The following is a 9,845-nucleotide window of genomic DNA, read 5'->3' as shown; positions in this document are numbered from 1 at the left end:
AAGATTTACTAATTATATAGTAGATTTTAGTTTAATTATTTTTACAAATTAAGAAATATAAACAAAATAATATATATAACAATATTGTTACGGAACTTGAAAAATCAAAAGCTTAAATAGCTCAAAATCTTAAAACAATATGATTTTAAGATTTTTGTTTTATTCTCTTATTAATAAGATAACATTTTTCATATTATTCGAGCCATGCAAACCTCAATTTTTCAAGTTACGGATAATTTTTGTACATATAATAAAGGAGGGCAGGCCTTAACCGACACGCTAGCGGAAAAATTCCAATTTTGGAGTCGCGGACGCTCACCCTCCGTGTGCGGGACTTTGTACCCATTTCAGATTTTGATCATTACTACTCTCCTGTCTCTCTCACTCTCTCAGCACTACAGATAATCTACTAGTACCTAATTATAGCACTATATTTATATTATATCTTTTTAATGAAGGTATATTGTAATTAATTAGTTTTTTGTTTTTAGATAAAGTAATATTTTTTAAAATAATTACAAATATATCTTTTTAATGAAGATAATTAATTTTAAATATATGGTTATTAATTAATTTCTTTTTTTTAGATAAAGTAATATTTTTTAGGATAATTACAAAAAAATAAATCTCAAAATTTGATTTTGTAACAAAATAGATCATGAATTTTAAATTTTATCAATTTGAACCATAATTTTTTAATTTAGGTAAAATCAATAAAACAATAATATTTTAATCATTCAACTTAATATAAGTGCATATAAAATGTCTTAAATATTTTTTTATTGAATTTAATGGTTAAATGCTTATTTTTTTTATTGATTTTATTTAGTGAAAATAGACAAATGATTTAAATTGAAAAAAATAAAAAAAAAAATTATGATTTAAATTAATAAAATTAAAATACATGATTGATGTTATTATAAGAGTCAAAAGTTGATTTTTTTATTTTGTAATTTCTCTTTCTTTACTTTTTTTTTTTTTAATTAATATTATTTAGTAGACACAATTTTACATCATAGACTTAACTTTTAACACACTTATCTTCTCCCTATATATCTTTGTTATTTTACACTAATTAAGAGGTTTTATTTGGTAAAATTCATAACAACAATTTTACTTACGTAAGTGAATTAATGAAACATTAAAGAAGTTAGACCCTACAGCTTCAACTTAAGTCAAAAATGAAGGATTTCATTAACTCACCTCATAAATGAATTAGCAAAACTATACTTTTCCTCACGAGTAATGTTAGAGACCCCAAATATTTTACTAAAAGTTTTATCAAATATCTCACATAGATATGGGACCCACACAATATGAGTCCCATGTAGGTCCCACACCCATGTGAGACATTTGGTAAAATTTTTGAGACCTCTAGCATTTTTGTTTCGTCACTGGTAAATTCCAGTTTTAGTGAATACTGGTCTTTCATTCAAGAAAAATAATAAATTAATGGCCATAAAAAGAGGGGGGAAATTAATAATACTTATATCATGTTATTATTGATAATAAACTACTATATATAAGTATAATAATGGAGTTTTTAGTAACATTTTTAATATTAAGATTTTATAATATGAAAGACATGTAACATTTTTCATAATAGTTGGCGAGAAATTTCTCTTCCCAGCTCTTTACAGAGAAATTTTTCTGACGAACTGAAATTTTTTTAATAATATTGTTGAGGGATCTTAATTAATAAGAAAAAATATATTAGACATCTCCTACTATCCAAAGTTGAAAAGAGATGTTTCACTATTTTTCCTATAATAAATCACACTATACATATCTATATCTATTTATCTATCTATATATATATTCGACAATGCTACGTAGCTCAAATTTTGTGGCTCAAAAGTGGCTCAAATGGCCAAAACGACGTCGTTTTGAGTACAGAACAACATAAAAATGACCAAAACGACGTCGTTTTGGCCATTTGAGCCACTTTTGAGCCACAAAATTTGAGCTACGAGACATTTTCCATATATATTATATAAGGAATATGGGGTTTTTAGTGAAAAAACTTGTGAGAGTACCAAAGTCTCATCCCACAATTGTTAATTTTTGTGATTTAAAAAAATTCTATTGGTTGACAAAGTAATTATGGATTAAAAAAAAACAAAAAATCACCTAAAATTTTGAATTACAAGTTCCTAAAATCTCTTTGTTAGACTTATTAATTTTGATGATTTATTTAATTATGTTTTAATTTATTTGAAAGAGAAAAATAAAATTCAAAATTTATTTTGATGATTTATTTAATTATATTTTAATCAAAATTTATTTTGATAATTTATTTGAAAGAGAAAAATAGATTCAAAATTTATTTTGATGATTTATTTAATTATATTTGAATCAAAATTTATTTTGATAATTTATTTGAAAGAAAAAAATAGATTCAAAATTTATTTTGATGATTTATTTGAAAGAGAAAAATAGAATCAAAATTTATTTTGTCCCATTATTTCTCACCCTAAACATTTATCCTAAATGTTGTTAGAATGTATTTAATATTTGATTAAATCAGGAGTTCAAACAACCCAAAACAAAGGTTCAAACAGCCTAGCACAGCAGCAGGCCAAAAGGTTTAAAAGGTTCAAGTGGAAGATATTTAAATTAGTAATGATGGAAGTACAACGGCTATAAATGACTATAAAGGTTCAAAAAGCCAAAAGGTTCAAAAGGTTCAAGTGAAAGATATTCAAATTTATAATGATGGAGTGGAAGATATTCAAATTGGTAATAATGGAAGTACAACGGCTATAAACGGCTATAAATTCAAATGATTACAACGGCTATAAACGGTTATAAATTCAAATGAATACAACGGCTATAATTTTCATTATATATACCAAAGTCTCTAATGTAAACAAGTTACAAAAAATCTAAAAATATTCTTTGATCTATAATCACTCACATCTTTTCTCAGAAATTATACACTGAGCCTTATAGCTTTAAGTAGATCTTTCCTATCTTTGAAAGCAAAAATACCATTTCACCTTGTAAAAGTGTTGCAAACACTGTGTTCTTGAAATCTTGAGAGTGATTGTGAATCACCTAAGATTTGCAAGGGTTTGGGCTTATGAAGTCTGTGTAAAATCTGTAGAGGATTGCTCAATTTGTAAAGAGGTTGCTAGCACTCCTGTGAAGCTAGAAGATAGTGAAAAATCTAAAGTGAAGCTTGAGGAGTGGACGTAGGCCGAGTTGAAACCGAACCACTATAAATTTGGTTGCCTCTCTCTCCCTTATCTCTTTATTTTATTTTAAATTGTCATAGCTATATTTCACATTTTTACTGTACTAAAATCATTAACTAACATAGTTGTTAAGACACTTGTTTTAATTATTTTTATTTCATTAATTATATTTATCTATTGTGCTAGTCATAATTTTTATTAAGGTATTATTAATTTTAATTGTAAAAACCTAATTCACCCCCCTCTTAGGTTGTCTTTTGGGTAACAATTGGTATCAAAGCCTAAACTCTTGTTTTAGATTTAACCATCTAGGGGTTTCGATCCATGGCAACCGTAGCTGAAGGATAAGCCACAAATAGGCCACTATTGTTTGACGGAAACAACTATAGTCATTAGAAGGATAAGACGACCCTATGCCTACAAGTCACTGATTATGCCATGTGGATTATTGTTACCAAATGTCCAAAAATTCTTACCAAATTAGTAGACAATATTAATGTACCTAAAACTAAAGATGAATGTGATGAGAGAGATCATAAATTATTGCAAGCCAATGTTAAAGCCAAACTCACCATTGTTTGTGGATTAGACTCTAAGGAGTATAATAGAATTTCAAGTTGTGATTCGGCAAAAGAAATTTGGAACAAACTTGAAGTAACTTATGAAGATACAAATCAAGTAAAGGAATCTCGTATTGATATGCTTGTTTATAGTTATGAATTGTTTAAAATGAACTATGATGAATCTATTTCAAGTATGTTTATTAGATTTACTGAAATTATAAACTCTTTGAAATCTCTTGGCAAAACTTACACTAACAATGAGTTGGTAAGAAAAATTCTTAGATGTTTACCAAAGAATTGGGAAACAAAGATCACCGCCATTATAGAAACCAAAGATCTCTCCATGCTTGGATTAGATGAGCTTATGGGTTCCTTTATGACTCATGAGATCACCATGAAAGGACATGAGGATGTTGAAAACAAAAAGAAAAGTGGAATTGCATTCCAAGCCTCATCAAATGAAGAAGAACATGAAAACTCCAATGAGGATGAAAGTTATGCCATGTTTAATAGAAATCTCAAAAAGCACTTCAAGAAAAACAATTATGGAGGAAGAAGACCTTTCAAGAAAGAGTACAACAAAGATAACAAGAAAGAGCCTATTATTTGCTATGAGTGCAAAAATCCTAGACATATGAAGATAGATTGTCCAAACTTGAAGAATCATAGAAAAGACTACAAAAGAAACAAAAAGGCCATGGTAGCAGCTTGGGGAGAAAGTGAAGATAAAAGTTCAAGTGATGAAATTGAAAATGAAGTAGCCAACTTATGTCTCATGGCTCTTGAAGATAAAGACTCTACTCAAGATGATGTAACTACTATTTATGAAGAACTTGAAAGTGCATTCCATGAACTATCAAATGAATTTAGAAAAGTTTGTGTCAAAAATAATATGTTGAAGAAATCTGTTGCATCTTTATCTATTAATGTAGAAGAATTAAAGAAAGAAAAAATTATTTTGAAAAATGATTTTGATACTATCTCTAATGAAAAAACTGCTTTAAAAAACAATGTTAATGATTTAACAAAAACACTTGAAAATTTTGTAAAAGGTAGAAATAATCTCAACATGCTTCTTGGAAATCAAAGATGTGTTTTCAATAAAGCGGGCATTGGATACGACCCTATTAAGAAACAAAAGAATCTCAATACAATTTTTGAAAAGGCATCCCTCATGACACACCCTAATATTACTTGTCATTATTGTAGAAAGAAAGGCCATTATATATCTTATTGTCCATTCAAAAAGAATATGAACATGAGAATTAAAAAGATTTGGATTATTAAGGGATCTAACAAAATTAACCAAGAAGGACCCAAGAAACTATGGGTACCAAAAACCAACACTTGATTGACATCTTGTAGATTTGTTTTAAGTCCAAAGCTAAAGAAGGGAAGCGGTACCTTGATAGTGGATGTTCCAGACACATGACCGGAGATAAATCCTTCTTTACTACACTATCATCCAAAGATGGAGGCTTTGTTACTTTTGGAGATAACAAGAAAAGAAAAATCATCTGTACTGGTAGCATCGATATTTCTCCTAATCCTTCTATTGAAAATATTTTACTTATTGATGGACTTAAGCATAATCTACTTAGTATTAGTCAATTATGTGATAAAGGTAATCCAGTTATTTTTGATAAATCACATTGCACAATTGAAAGCACAAATGATCATAAAGCTTTATTCGTTGGTAATCGCCATGATAATGTTTATGCTTTTCATCTTAATGATTTCTATGCTAGTGATGTTAAATGTTTATATGTTAATAATGAAAATAGTTGGTTATGGCATAGAAGACTTGGTCATGCTCATATGGATTTAATTGCTAAACTTTTGAGAAAGGATTTGGTCATTGGACTTCCAAAAATTAAATTTAAAAAAGATCATCTTTGTAGTGCTTGTCAACAAGGAAAATAAACTAAAACATCATTTAAATCAAAATCTCATATTTTTACAACTAGACCTTTACAACTATTGCATATGGATTTATTTGGTCTCTCAAGGACATCTAGTTTAGGTGGTAAACGTTATTGTCGTGTTATTGTTGATGATTATTCAAGATTTACATGGGTTATGTTTTTAGCAGATAAAGATGAAACCTTTTCTTCTTTCACAAAACTCTGTTGTAGAATTCAAAATGAAAAAGGCTTTCTCATTACTAATATTCGAACTGACCAATGGTAGAGAACTTGAAAATGAGAAATTTGAATTGTTTTGTGATGAGCATGGTATTGGACATAATTTTTCAGCACCTAGAACCCCTCAAAAAAATGGTGTAGTAGAAAGGAAGAATAGAACTTTAGAAAAGATAAGTAGAACAATACTTTGCGAAAATAATCTTCATAAATATTTTTGGGCCGAAGCCGTTCATACTACATGCTATATTTTAAATCGTGCATTAATTAGACCTATTCTAAAAAAGACTCCTTATAAACTTTGGCATGATAGAAAGCCTAACATTAGTCACTTACATGTTTTTTGTTGTAAATGTTTTGTGCATAATAATGGTAAGGATAACTTAGGTAAATTTGATTCAAAATCTGATGAAACAATTTTTCTTGACTATTTCTTAACTAGCAAAGCTTATCGTGTTTTTAATAAAAGAACTCTTGTTATGGAAGAATCTATACATGTGGCATTTGATGAAACTAACATCTCTGCTCAAAAGTAAATTGTTAGTGATAATATAGATTTGGAACCAAATGTGGAAGATTCAAGTATCTACAAAGAAGAGAACCAACCATGTAAGTTGAACAAAGAGATTGAACAACCTATTCTTCCACCTCAAGAAGAAAGAGGAAACAATGATGATTTGCCAAGAGAATGGAAGTTTGTTCATAATCACCTAAGGATTTAATCCTAGGTGACCCTACAAAATGTATTGAAACTCGCTCTTCACTTAGAAATATTTGTAGTAATTTGGTTTTTCTCTCACAGATTTGAGCCTAAAAACTTTCAAGAAGTCGAATTCGATGAACATTGGATGATAGCTATGCATGAAGAGCTTAACCAATTTGAGAGAAACAAAGTGTGGGAACTTGTGCCAAAACCTAAAGATCATACCATTATCGGTACCAAATGGATCTTTCGAAACAAGCTTGATGAATCCGGCACAGTTATAAGAAACAAGGCTAGACTTGTTGCGCAAGGATACAATCAAGAAGAAATTATTGATTTCGATGAAACCTTTGCTCCGGTTACTAGATTAGAAGCTATTCGCATATTACTTGCATTTGCATGTTTTAGAGATTTCAAACTTTATCAAATGGATGTAAAAAATGTCTTTCTTAATGGTTTTATAAATAAGGAAGTTTATGTTAAACAACCCTCAGGTTTTGAAGATCATGCTTTTCCAAATCATGTTTTTAAACTATCAAAAACTTTATATGGTTTGAAACAAGCACCTTGTGCATGGTATGAACAATTAAGTAAATTTTTCATTGAAAATAATTTTTCTAAAGGAACGATTGACATAACACTTTTTGTTAAAACTAAAAATGATGATTTACTTATTGTGCAAATATATGTGGATGACATTATATTTGGTGCTACTAATGAAATCTTGTGTAAGGAATTTGCAAAGTGTATGTAAGGTGAGTTTGATATGAGCATGATAGGGGAGCTAAATTATTTCCTTGGGCTTCAAATCAAACAATGTAAGGAAGGAATTTTTATCAATCAAGCTAAGTACACAAAAGAACTACTCAAAAAGTTTAGTATGTATGACTCAAAAATAGCTGGAACACCTATGAACACATCCATTAAGCTAGACAAGGATGAAAAAGGTAAGTCCACTGATCAAATAAAATATCGAGGTATGATCGGCTCACTTCTTTATTTAACTGCAAGTAGACCCGATATTATGTTTAGTGTTTGTATGTGTGTTAGATTTTAATTAAATCCTAAGGAATCACATCTCAGTGCTGTTAAAAGAATTTTTAGATATCTTATGAGCACTCAAAATTTGAGACTGTTTTATCCTAGAGATGTTGCATTTGATTTAATTAGTTACTTGGATGCCGACTTTGCCGGATGCAAACTTGATAAAAAAAAATACCAGTGGCACTTGTCACTTTTTTGGTAACTCATTAGTATCTTGGTTTAGCAAAAAGAAAAATTCTATTGCTTTATCAACGGCCGAAGCTGAATATATAGCTTCCGAAAGTTGTTGTGCCCAAATACATTGGATGAAACAACAATTGGAGGACTTTGATTTGCATTATGATCATATCTGTGATAACCCTGGTCCGTGTTATGCTAATTAATCTTGATTATGATTGTGATTATGTGTTTGATATGAATTTGAAGTGTCATTTATATGAATATATGTGGTTTTGAATTTCTATCTGTTCACCGTAGGAGAATCTGTTTGGTTATCTGCTTTAAAATTTAAATTGAAGGTCCTATCGGCCACAGAATCCAAAATTGATTACGCCATTGTGATTAGCGTAATTTTGAGAGCCTACGGTGAAATTTAATTAGAAATTGATTTGGATTAAAATAATTGGATTCAGAACGATTAAATTAGGCTAAATTACTTTGCCTTAATTAATTTGATTAGGCCAAGGTATATAAGTGGCCTATTTGCATTGTTTTGAGCTCATTTTTCTCTTTTGGCTGAAAATCACACTCTAGAGAGAGGGGGAGAGGCCGGCTATAGAGAGAGAAGAAGGAGAATTGTGTATTTGGCTCAAAGTTTGTGAAATTGAAAGGCTAGGCTCAAGATTTAACTACAATTACGGGGATTGAAACTCCTAGGTGAGTAATTGAGCAAAGATTTATGAGCTTGAGTTTGTAATTTTTTGAATTCAAGGTTAAATGGTAATCAAGAACATGAATGGTGTTGATCATGATGAAATTGAAGTTTATATGCACATGCATGCATAGAATTGCCATGAAATTGCATAATCAAGCATGTAAGAAGTTGAATATGAGAAATTGAGTGTTGAATCATACATGCAAGCACAGTTTTGTTGAGTTTCATGGTTATAAGCACCATTTGTACCATTTGAAATAGAAATGGAGTCAAGAATTGACATGCATGTATGATTGATGAAGATATGAATTTAAATGCATGAATTTAATGTATTGGAAGTAAGTTTGGTATAATTTGGGTTTGCATGCCACTACAACAAGTTGGGCCTTGAGTGACGAAATTTTTTTGTCTTCAAAGAGCTAATTTCGTCACTATAGATATTTGTGAGGAAATATTTTCGTCACCGGTTTCGTCATTGAATGTTTGTCACTAAAAACCAACGTGACGAAAAATAATTTCGTCACCAATGAAATTACTTCAGCGACGAAATTTTTTGTCACCAATAAAACAACATTTTGTCGGCAAAAATTCTCATTTTCGTCACCAAATAGTTTTTCAATACCATATTTATAACTTTAGTTGACGAATAAATTTGTCACGCATGTTGATCATTGATGAGGAAATAATTTCGTCACAATAAGATGTAAAGATGACGAAATTTTTCGTCTTCAAAAGTCATAATTTTGTCACCAATAAAACAATATTTTGTCGCCAAAAATTCTCATTTTCGTCACCAAATAGTTATTCAGTACCATATTTATAACTTTAGTTGACGAATAAATTTGTCACGCATGTTGATCATTGATGAGGAAATAATTTCGTCATAATAAGATGTAAAGGTGACGAAATTTTTCGTCTTCAAAAGTCATAATTTTGTCACCAATAAAACAACATTTTGTTGCCAAAAATTCTCATTTTCGTCACCAAATAGTTATTCAGTACCATATTTATAATTTTAGTTGACGAATAAATTTGTCACGCATGTTGATCATTGATGAGGAAATAATTTCGTCACAATAAGATGTAAAGGTGACGAAATTTTTCGTCTTTAAAAGTCATACATGGGTGACGAAATATATTTCGTCACAAATATATATATACGTGACGAAATTTTTAGTCACCAAACAACAAAATAAATAAAAACTTTCATATATAAACTGCAATAAATTTTGTTACAAAAAAAGTTTATTGGTGACGAATAATCACTTTGTCATAATAACAAGTACAAATGACGAAACAAATTCATCACTAAACTTGTTCCAT

This window comes from Camellia sinensis, chromosome 8 (genome assembly GCF_055761805.1).
Source record: "Camellia sinensis isolate YWXY chromosome 8, ASM5576180v1, whole genome shotgun sequence".
Lineage (NCBI taxonomy): Eukaryota > Viridiplantae > Streptophyta > Magnoliopsida > Ericales > Theaceae > Camellia > Camellia sinensis.
The sequence above is the reverse complement of the archived record's forward strand: the minus strand, read 5'-3'. Positions refer to the sequence as shown.